The sequence below is a fragment of the Equus quagga genome, chromosome 17, assembly GCF_021613505.1.
Source record: "Equus quagga isolate Etosha38 chromosome 17, UCLA_HA_Equagga_1.0, whole genome shotgun sequence".
NCBI lineage: Eukaryota > Metazoa > Chordata > Mammalia > Perissodactyla > Equidae > Equus > Equus quagga.
The window spans coordinates 15528578-15540777 of record NC_060283.1 but is presented as its reverse complement, the minus strand read 5'-3'; the positions used below and the strand labels follow the sequence as shown (position 1 = coordinate 15540777).

The 12200-nt window shown below is 39.3% G+C and overlaps 1 pseudogene; it reads left to right on the top strand.

The window, feature by feature from the left end:
• Nucleotides 1-1106: 1106 nt before the first annotated feature.
• The window catches only part of LOC124229087 (olfactory receptor 4S2-like), a 26391-nt pseudogene continuing 15297 nt past the window's right edge, over nucleotides 1107-12200 (top strand).

Below are 12200 nucleotides of genomic sequence, written 5' to 3'. Positions count from 1 at the left end.
AGTCCCATAGAATCCAAGAAAGCCAGCCCCCTGGCCTCTAGGGCTAAGCAATCAAGGGGTGTACCCTTTGTGGCAATCACAAAAACTTGGGCACCACAAGCATGTAAATGTCCCCTCCTTTAGGAGATACTAGTGCTGCGGATTGCAGGAGAGGGAGAGTGCAAAGGAAAGATAAAAAAAAAAGTCTAGAGAAAAAAATGATGCTGCACTTTGGCTTTTGCAAGGAAGAGAGAGGGCACGAAAAGGGCACCTGCCAACCTTCATCTTCAGAGGGTATCCCAGTAGGTCCCTGCCCTTCAGGCTGTTGCCTTAAGATGAGCAAATTAATCTCTTTCGCATAAACTCTGGCTGCTTTTCAAATGGCTGCTTCTGCAGTAGGCCTTGGGGCAAGTGAGTCTGTGCGTGAGCTTTTTAAGAGCCATTTCTCAGTTTTCTATGGCCCTTTGTGTCTCATGGACCCAAAGTTGGTTGGTTTTCAAAGGGGCAGGACTTAAAAATTGGGGCGCTTGATATAGGGTCCAAACCCTTTACTCCTTGGGGAGGAACTCTGAGTTTGTGAGCTCCCTCCCAATTGTGGGTTGCTGTGGGGTGGAGCTGATGGTGAGATTGTGTCTCAGCCTTCATTACCCACTTTGATGTGGTCTTTTGCTTGTTTGCCTTATTAGAAAGTGTTGCTCAGCTATTTTCAAAACTTTTTTAGAGGGAACGTTGTATATGTGCTTGTAGATTCAGTGTGTCTGTGGGAAAAGATGAGCTCAGGATGTTCCTACGTGGCCATCTTGAAGTGCGTCTCTGATTTTTGAATGTCAAAACAACTTGGCATTCCTGGGATCAACTCCACTTGATCATGATATATTACCCTTTATATACATTACTGAATTTGATTTAAATTTGTTTTATTAAGGGTACTTTTCGCATCTACATTCATGAGTGATACTTCTCTGTGATTTTATTTTTTTAGAAGGTGTTTTGTCAAGGAGTCACTTCAGCATCATGGTGGAGTGAGTTATTCCCTTTGCCATTCCCCTCTAAGTTACAACCAGTCAGACATCCATTGACAAACAAAGGACTCCCTGCAAAAGAACAGCAGGACACCTAAGAAATCCATGTGCCTCAGAGGTTACTGGTATCTTGCTGCTTACAATGCCACTGCAGTTGCAGGTGTCACCACCAGGTTCACCAAGCTGCAAGCACTTCTACTGCTTCTGTGGTGGTCTGTGTCTCATGTTCCTCTGCTGGTTCTTCATGGGCTCTCTATGGGCTCAGATTCACCTATATGTCTGAAGGTGGGTGGACTGGACTTCTGGGAAGCAGTGGAACTAGGGGAACCTTCCTCTGTTGTCATCTAGCAGCAGCAATCCAAGGTGCAGATCCTCATACTGGTATGGACACCTGTGAACAAATGCTGCAGATGCAGACAAGGTGAGGCTTAGCCACTGCTCCCTACCCACAGTGGATCTGCTATGTGCGCCATTGAACAGAGGCTGCAGGGGAAGACACATGAATTGCAGCATGTGCCTGGAAACAGAGATTGCAGGAGCAGAAATGGTAGGCACGGCTTATCCCCTGCCCCACCCCAAGCACTGGTAGATGGCACACATGTCCTGAGGAATTCAGAACACAGAACACAGCCAGTGACCAAACTCCCTCCCCCTCCTCTAGCTGTGGCCCGGTCTTTCCAACAGTGAGGACAGTATAGAAACTCAAATTTTCTTGGCTGGAGTGGGACACCTTGGTCTGAGTTTTCAAAACAAACCAAATTTCACCAGAGACCAGAGGCTGCATGAGAGATGAGCGAGAATCTCTCACTGCTTAGCCCCTGCCTCAACCCTGCAGTGACAGGTGGAATCTATGATAAGAGGTTCCAGGAAGAACAACAGAACCAGCGATGCAGCCCCCAGTGGCAGCACACTGCAACACTGGCTATAACAGCAGTGGGGGCTGCATAAAAGTATCTGAGTCCCCAGGTCCCTAGCAGTGACAGTGATACCTGTTAGCCCACCACCTCTGAAAGTGGTGCAGCCAGCACTCGCAGACAACCTGGGATCAGCAGCACAGGTGGTGCTTGGGGCAGCAGAATCTGAGCCCATAGAGAGCCCATGGAGAGCCAATGGGGGAAAATGAGACACAGACAACCAGAGAAGCAGCAGAAAAGAAACAACAAGATTTGTGAGTCTGCTCGAATTTTTTTCCTTTTTTGTTACTATGATGTTTGTGTAAAGGATCTTTAGATGAGATAGTCCTAGGTCACTGTTTTTTTTTCCTTCAGCAGTCTATTTAGGTATTTATTAGTTTTCTTGATATCTTCAAAGAACTATTGTCTGGCATTTGTCTAAAACTTTTTCTCTGATTTTGTTTTCGTGTGATTAACTTATCCCTCTTATTTCCTTTCTTTTACTTTGATTGTAGTTAAATTTGCTCAGATCTCATCAAAATGGCAGCATAAGCAGACTCTGAACTCATCTCCTCCCATGAACACAACCAGGTTACAACTATTTTTGGAAAAAATTACCCCTGATTGAAAACTGAAAACTGGATAAAAAGAACTCCACAACAAGGGATAGTCCTGACTAAGGCAGAAATTCCTGCTGGAGAGGTAAAAAGCCATCTTTTGGAGCAGTGGAGCTTCTCACCTGGCCAGGTGGGAGACACCCTAAGGTACATAGCCCTCCCTGGAGGAGTGAGGTCTGGAGTGGGGGCTGATCCAGGTATAAGTATTCTTCAGATCAGCCCAACTGAGACAGGGGTCTTACAGTGTGTCCAACAGTGCTGATGCTCCCCAAACCATATTTACAAACAGCTGGCCAGGGAAAGAAGGACTAGACTCCCTGGGTACATGCAGTGGAAGCAACCCTGTCACAGTAGAAGGACACAAGTAGCCCACAATGGGATCACTCCTGGGTCTTCTGGACTGGTGACAAGAGGGAAGTACACTGCTGGGGCTCATAAGCCATCTCATACATAAGGTCACTTCTCCAAGATCAGGAGACATAGCTGATTCACCTAATACATAGAAATAAACACAGATAAAGAGGCATAATGAGGAGACAAAGGAATACTTTACAAGCAAGGGAATAGGACAAAACCCCAGAAAAAGGACTAAATGAAACAGAAACAAGCGACCTACTCAACAAAGAGTTCAAACAAAATATCATGAGGATGCTCACAGAGAAGAGTGGATGAACACAGTGAGCTCATCAGCAAAGCACTGGAAGATATAAAAAAAATCAGAAATGAAGAATACAATACTGGAAATGAGAAATTCACTAAAGGGACTCAATAGCAGAGTAGAGGATGCAGAAGAACGGACCAGCAAGCTAGACGAAAGACTAGAGGAAATCGACCAAGCAGAACAGTAAAAAGAATTAGACAGAATGAGAACAGTCTAAGGGAACTCTAGGACAATATCAAGCATGCTAACATTCAGATTATAGGGGTCCCAGAGGGAAAAGAGAGAGAAAAGTGCTAGAAAATTTATTTGAAGAAATAATAGATGAAAATTTTCCTAATCTGAAGAAGGAAACAGACATCCAATTTCAGGAAGCACAGAGAGCTCCAAACAAGATAAGCCCAATGAGGCCCACACCAAGACATATTATAATTAAAATGGCCAAAATTAAAGACAAAGAGAGAATACTAAAAGCAAGAGAAAGGCCACAAGTGACATACAAAGGGAAGCCTGTCAGGCTATCAGCAGACTTCTCAGCTGAGACCTTATAGGCGAGAAGAGAATGGCATGACGTATTTATAATGGTAAAAGGAAAAAACCCACAGCCAAGAATACTCTTGTCATTCAGGATGGAAGGAGAGATACAGAGCTTCCCAGACAAGCAAAAATTAAAGGAGTTTACCACTCAGAAACCAGTTCTACAAGAAATGATGAAGGGCCTTATTTAAGTGGGAAAGCAATGACCACATATAAAGATTAAAAAAACTATCAAAACATAAAACAACAATAACAAAAAAGTAGGCAATAAAATCACTTGGAAAGGTAAAAATATAGTAAAGGTAGCAGATCAACTGCCTGTGAAGATAATATGAAGGTTAAAGGACAAATATACTAAAATCACCTATTTCAATGACAAGAGAGTAAAAGATAGATACACACTAAACAAGAGATTATATATGATTTGAGAAACATAAAATGTGGGAGAAGGGGAGTGAAAAAGTAGAGCTTTTAGAAAGAGGTCAAGATAAAGACTCTATCAACTCAATATAGAGTGTTATATGCATAGAATATTAAACAGGACCCTCATGGTAACCATGAATCAGAAACCTGTAATAAGCAAGAAAAAAAGTAAGACAAAAGAAATCAAACATACTACTAAAGATAGCCATCAAACCACAAGGAAGAGAGCAAGAGAAAAAGAAAGGAACAGAGAAGAACTACTAAAACACCCAGAAAAAACAAAGTAACACAATGGCAATAAATACATATTTATCAATAGCCACTTTAAACATCAATGGACCAAATGCTCAAATCAAATGCCACAGGGTGGCAGACTCATGCATATGCTGCATACAAGAGACACACTTCAGATCTAAAGACACTCACTAACAGAAAGTGAAAGGAAGTGAAAGGATGGAAAAATATATTCCAGGCAAATGGCAAAGAAAAGAAAGCAGGGGTACCAATATTTATATCAGACAAAATAGACTTTAAAACAAAAAGTGTAACAAGAGACAAAGACGGGCACTAAATAATGATAAAGGGAACAATCAAAAAAGAAAATATAACACTTGTAAATATCTATGCACCCAACATAGGAGCACCTAAATATATAAAGCAATTATTAACAGACAAAAAGGAGAAATAGACAGTAACACAATAATAGTAGGGGACTTGAACACTCCATTTACACCAATGGATAGATCATCCAAACAGAAGATCAATAAGGAAACACTGGCCTTAAAGGACACATTAGACCAGATGGACTTAGTAGATATATAAAGAACATTCCATCCAAAAACCACAGAATACACATTCTTTTCAAATGCACATAGAACATTCTCCAAGATTGATCACATATTAGGCCACAAAACAAGTCTCAATAAATTTAAGAAGATCGAAATAATACCACCCTTTTCTGACCACAATGGGATGAAACTAGAAATCAACTACAGGAAGAAAACCAGAAAAGCCACAAAAATGTGGAGTTAAACAAAATACTACTGAACAACGATTGGGTCAATGAAGAAATCAATGGAGAAATCAAAAAATTCCTGGAGACAAAGAAAATGAAAATGAAAATACAACATGCCAAAATCTGTTGCATACAGCAAAACCAATTCTAAGAGGAAAGTTTATAGCAATTCAGGCCTTCCTCAATAAAGAAAAAAAATCCCAAATAGACAATATAACATCGCGTCTAAAGGCAGTGGAAAAAGAACAAAGCCCCAAATCAGCAGAAGGAAGGAAATAATGAAAATCAGAGCAGAAATAAATGATATAGAGACTAAAAAACAACAGAAAAGATTAATGAAACTGAGAGCAGGTACTTTGAAAAGATAAACAAAATTGACAAACACTTAGCTAGACTCACCAAGAAAAAAAGAGAGAAGCCTCAAATAAGTAAAATCAGAAATGAAAGAAGAGAGATTACAAAGAACACCTCAGAAATACAAGAGAGAAGAGAATACTATGAAAATCTGTATGCCAACAAATTGGATAATCTAGAAGCAACGGATAAATTCTTAGAAACATACAATCTTCCAAAACTGGTCCAAGAAGAAGTAGAAAATTTGATTAGACCCATCACCAGTAAGGAGGTCGAAACAGCAATCAAAAACCACCCAAAAAATAAAAGTCCGGAACCAGATGGCTTCCCTGGTGAATTCTACCAAACATTCAAAGAAGACTTAATACCTATCCTTCTCAAGCTGTTCCAAATAATTGAAGAGGAAGGGAGGCTCCCTAACTCATTCTACGAAGCCAGCATTATCCTGATACCAAAACCAGACAAGGGCAGCACAAAAGCAGTAAATTACAGGCCAATATCACCGATGAATATTGATGCAAAAATCCTCAACAAAATGCTATCAAATCAAATACAACAATACATTAAAAAGATCACACATCATGATCAAGCGGGTTTCATTCCATTGATGTAGGGATGGTTCAACATCCACAAATCTGTCAATGTGCTACATCACATTAAGAAAATGAAGAATAAAAAACACATGATCATCTCACTAAAAACCTTTTAGAAACAATAAAGGAATACAGTCAAGTTGCAGGATACAAAATCAACGTACAAAACTCCGTTGCTTTTCTAGACACTAACAATGAAGTAGCAGAAAGAGAAATTAAGAACACAATCCCATTTACAATTGCAACAAAAAGTATAAAATACCTAGGAATAAACTTAACCAAAGAAGTGAAAGATCTGTACACCGAAAATTATAATACATTGTTGAAAGAAACCGAAGAAGACACAAAGAAATGGAAAGATATTCTATGTTCTTGGATTGGAAGAATTAACATTGTTAAAATGTCCATACTTTCTAAAGCAATCTATAGATTTAACTCAATCCCTATCAAAGTTCCAACAACACTTTTCACAGAAATAGAACAAAGAATCCTAAAATTTATATGGAAAAGCAAAAGACCCTGAATAGCCAAAGGATTCCTGAGAAAAAAGAACAAAGCTGGAGGTATCACATTCCCTGATTTCAACATATACTACAAAGCCATAGTAACCAAAACAGCATGGTACTGGCACAAAAACAGACACACAGATCAGAGGAACAGAATCAAGAGCCCAGAAGTAAACTCACACATTTATGGACAGCTAATATTCGACAAGGGAGCCAAGAACACACAATGGAGAAAGGGCAGTTTCTTCAATAAATGGTGTTGGGAAGACTGGACAGCCACATGCGAAAGAATGAATGTAGACCATTACTTTACACCATGCATAAAAATCAATTCAAAATGGATTAAAGATTTGAATGTAAGATCCGAAACCATGAGACTTCTAGAAAAAAACATAGGCGGTATGCACTTTGACATCAGTCTTAGCAGCATATTTTCAAGTACCATGTCTGACTGGGCAAGGGAAACAAAAGAAAAAATGAAAAAATAGGACTACATCAAACTAAAAATCTTCTGCGCAGGAAAGGAAACCATCAACAAAATGAAAAGACAACCTAACAATTGGGAGATGTTTGCAAACCATATATCAGATAAGGTGTTAATATCCAAAGTACACAAAGAACTCATACAGCTCAACAACCAAAAAACCAACAACCCAATTAAAAAATGGGTAAAAGATCTGAACAGAGATTTCTCCAAAGAAGATATACAGATGGCAAACAGGCTTATGAAAAGTTGCTCAACATCATTAGCTCTCAGGGAAATGCAAATCAAAACTACAATGAGGTATCACCTCACTCTGGTCAGAATGGCTATAATTAACAAGACAGGAAACAACAAATGTTGGAGAGGATGTGGAGAGAAGGGAACCCTTGTACACTGCTGGTGGGAGTGCAACTGGTGCAGCCACTATGGAAAGCAGTATGGAGTATCCTCAGAAAATTAAGAATAGATCTACCATATGATCCAGCTATCCCACTGCTGGGGATTTATCCAAAGAACTTGAGAACACGAAGGCATAAAGATACTTGCACCCTTGTGTTCATTGCAGCATTTTTCACAATAGCCAAGACTTGGAAGAACCTAGGTGCCTATCAAAGGATGAATGGATAAAGAAGATGTGGCATTTATACATGATGGACTACTACTCAGCCATAAGAAATGATGAAATGAGGCCATTTGTGACAACATGGATGGGCCTTGAGGGTGTTATGCTGAGTGAAATAAGTCAGAGCGAGAAAGTCAAATACCATATGATCTCACTCATAAGTAGAAGATAAAAACAATGACAAACAAACACATAGCATTGGAGATTGGATTGGTGGTTACCATAGGGGAAGGGGGCAGGGCAAATGGGGTGATTAGGCTCACATGTGAAGAGATGGACAATAATTAGTTTTTGGGGGGTGAACATGATTTAATCTATACAGAATTCGAAATATATCATGTACATCTGAAAGCTATATAACGTAATATCCAATGTTCCTGCAATTCAAAAAATCAATAAAAATAAATAAATAATGTGATGGCCTTATCAGTAAATTAAGGAAAATTGAACCAATTGCCCAGATTATGAAATGTGTTATCCTATTTAGGTAAATTTAATATGTATTTTTAATCAAATACTTACTGAAATATCTTTTTATGAAGCCTTAATATGAGGATGTATGTATATGTTTTTAAGCATTTGGAAGGAGTATAAAAAGCTGTTACCAGTGCATACTTCTAGAAAGTGCCTGGGAATGGTGATAGAGAGAGGCAATTGTCTACTGTTCTTGTAATCGTAATGAATAAAGAGTTGAATAAATAAATAAATAAGTTTGCTCTTCCTTTTTTTATTCTCCTAAGGTGCACACTTAGTTCATGTGTTTTAGACCTTTCGTCATTTCTGATGTAAGAATTTAAAACTGTAAATTGCTTTGAGCAGTGCTTTCTTGGATGCCATAAAATTTCACATGTAATTTTATTATTATTCTGTTAAAATGTATTCTAATTTTTAAAATAATTTCATCTTTGGTCAGTGGATTATTTACAAGTGTGTTGCTTCTTTTCCAAATGATTTGGATTTTTTCCTTGCTATCTTATTGTTATTGATTATTAATTTAATTTCATTGTGGATATTGTCATTCCTTTTACGTTTATTAAAACTTGTTTCATGACCTGATATAAAGGCCTATCTTGGTGAATATACCATGTATGCCTGGAAGAATATGTATTCTTCAGTTTTAGGGTGCGGTGCTCTGTGAGTATCAGGTTAAGGGCTTTCATATGTTGTCCAGATCTAAGTTTATATTGATTTCTCTAAATCTAATCATACTCCCACTTGCTGGGGGAGTGGCAATGTTAATATCCTCAATTATTATTGTGGAATTGTGTATTGATTTCTTTAAGCCTGAGAAAGAAAAGATGGCAGATTAGAAAATAGCATCCCAGAGATGTTAAGCCACTTGTTAAAGGTTATGTACCTAGCAGGTGGCAAAGTCAGCCCTTAACGCAGGCAACTTGACTCCTTAGTCCATACTTTTAAGCACCATATTACATTGCCCCTTTTCTGTCTTACCCTTCTCACAGGGTGGAAATACTTTTCAAAATGCTATATTAACATCAGATAGTAGCCAAAGGGATAATTTACTTCAAACTTGTCCCTCCTATTTAAAAAACAACAAAAATGTTAGATCAGTTTGTATTTAACACAGCTTATTTTCCCCAAATAGATGTCACAAAACCATGCCTTGTATATAGTAGCTGCTTAATAACTATTGTTGAATGAATGGATTTGGGAGGATTCAGATGGAAATACAAAGTCAGGATAAACACAGTGGCTCCCTTGGCTTCTAAAGTTTGTCTGAACCACTAAGTTAATGTGACAAAGGAGTATGGCTGTCTCCATGGCCCACTTCTCTAATTGGGATGCAACACACTTGTGGCTCATTTGCAAGTCTCAAGACACTTTTGCTAGCCATAAATGTGCTATGGCTTCCAAAGCAGAGGTGTTCAAATCCGGCAATGACTTTGACTGTGTTTACTCCACATGAGCTTCCCTGAAACCCTGGTGCTTAAAAGTTCACTTCACTTCTCTGGCCAGACTCCTTTTTCACTGCTCAACTGAAAAGGCTGGAACTCACTAAGGTCAGTTGTCCTGTAGTCTTGGCCTTTTGGGGACTCTCTGAATAGAATAAACCTGAACCTACCAAGGACCTTTATAGCAAACAAAAGTCCTCACTTGCTTTGCTGTCCCTCTGTTTTGTTCTCAATGCCCAGATAAAAGTCCTATCGCACAGTTATCTGCGTATTTCTCAGGTTCCTGCCTCCAGACGCATCTAGTGTGTGCTGAGTTTTCTTTTTTTCAAATTTCCATGGCATCACTAGAAAGCTCCTTCAGCTATTTTCTTGCTCATACTTTATCTGCTGAAGAAATATTCTTTTTGGGTGATCAGATGCTCCCATGCCCCCAGTCAGAAGTGTTGTATGATGACTAACAGAATAGTTTTGAAGCCTGGTACACTGGGTTGCATTTCTGGCTCTAACACTTACTAGTGTGACAACTTGTTCAAGTCACTCATTTGCTCTAATCCTCATTTTCCTAATTTGAAAAATAGGGACAACCATATTAGCTTACTTAATGTGATGTTGAGTGGATTAAATTAGATGAAGCATTTAAAGTGCTCTGCACAAGGTCTGGCACACTGCATTCCTCAACAAATACAAGCAAATATCATACAGCTCTGGTTACTACTCCCTCTACTTGTGGAGATGTTCAAGCTCAGAGAGTGCTTTCCCACACGTGATTATTTAGAGGCTCCCAGATGAATGCCCAGCCTGTGGCTGGGGCTGCTGAAGGCACAGGAGAGTGGAGGGATCAGAGTTTACAGTGAGGCTAAGTTCCTTCACCTTTCTCAGGGGCTGTCCTGGTGTGTGGTCCCTGGCACCTCATTTAACTTTTTGGAAATTTGACCAATTCCAGAGTGTATTTCACTGAGGTACAGTCTTCGCACCCTGTCCCCAAAGCACAGGCCCACCTGGCAAGATGTCCTTTCATGTAAACAAATCCTCTGATACTTGACTCTTGAAAGACTCTTAAAAGACTTATTTGTATTTTAATCTTTTAAGGTAGAAATGTTTCTAAATCACATTACTAATTTTCTTTCTCTTTCAAGACACACAATGTGTCTGAAAACCAGTGAGAGAGCAGACTCAGTGTCCAAGGCATAGCAAACATGGAACGTGAACCTCAATCCCCTACCAACCCTCGTACAAAGTGGTGAAAGGAATTAGTAATGATGCAAAGCTACTTATGTGCTTTCTGGTTATTTTTAAATTCATCAAATATTGATTATAATTGTCAGAGAAATTAATTTGTTGATGTATTTCTACTTTTCCAGCTTAGAATCGCAACACTTAATCCAACCATCATTTTGTACAGATGGGGAAACAAAGCACCAAGCAGAGGGAGGGAGATGTTTGAGCTCACTCACTTACCAGTGAGAAAGTTGGCCCTGAAACCAGTGTCCTTTGATTTCCAGATTAGAGCCCTTTTCATGGTGTCCTGCTGCCTTCTTTGGGGAAAGTCAAGTCCAACGTCAATCCCTCTGACATTTTGCAGTAGTGTGAGATTAGAGAAGGTAGGATGGTGTAGCAAACAAGTATTGCGAAGGGAAGGGGTAGAAAGATACTATTGCAGTAAGGGAGAGGGGACTATTGCAATAAGGGGAACTCTGACTATAAGATCTGCAAGTGTCTCTCAGATTTGGCTGTAATTCCTGTTATGGCACTTGCTATCAGAGGCCTCAAGTAAGTCACTTGAACACTAAATTTTGGAGCTTCCTTTTCTTCATCTCTAAAGTGAAGATACTGATAGTTATCTTAAAGGGTTGTGATGAGTGCGACCTAGGATAAGGCGTGAAGCTCATGAACTGTGTCTGACACACAGGAGCTCCCCCTGGTGACAGCAGCATGAGCTGCAGGAAGTGGGAAGTTCCTTTCCCCTCTATTCCGTCTTGTTCAGGTCCTCACAGACTGTACAGTCCAAGGGTATGTTTATGGCTTAAGGATGGTGTGAGGAATTTGGAGAGTACAACAGAGGTGGAAACTGGGACAGAAATGAGTCCTTGGAGGAGAAGTTGAAGGTGTTGAGATGTTTAGGCGGGAGTATAGTAGTCTGGGGTGGGAGTTAATGATGATCCTTATTTTGTCAATGTCTTCTCTAATTCCTGGAAGAGCAAATGATGTTGTCTTCAAACTATATGAGATTCTATCTGAACCCTAGAAAACATTCATGCCCCTCACCTCAGCCTTCTCCCTCTAAGGAATTGATCTTAATGAATATTGTCCAGAGACTTATAGAGGAAGGTCATGTATTATAGTATAAGTAGGAACTAATATAAAGCTCATAAATATATAAATGTCCAAATAAATTATGGTACTTTTTTATAATGCACCATTACAAACCTCTTTTGAAAAGTATCAGCTTGGGGAAATGCTTAAATGAAGTGTGATGGGAGAAAAGCTATGAATACATTTGATTCACATTTGTAAGAAGTGTTTGCATAATTAAAGGAAACAACAGAAAGAAATACACCATAATATGAATGATTCCTAATTTCTC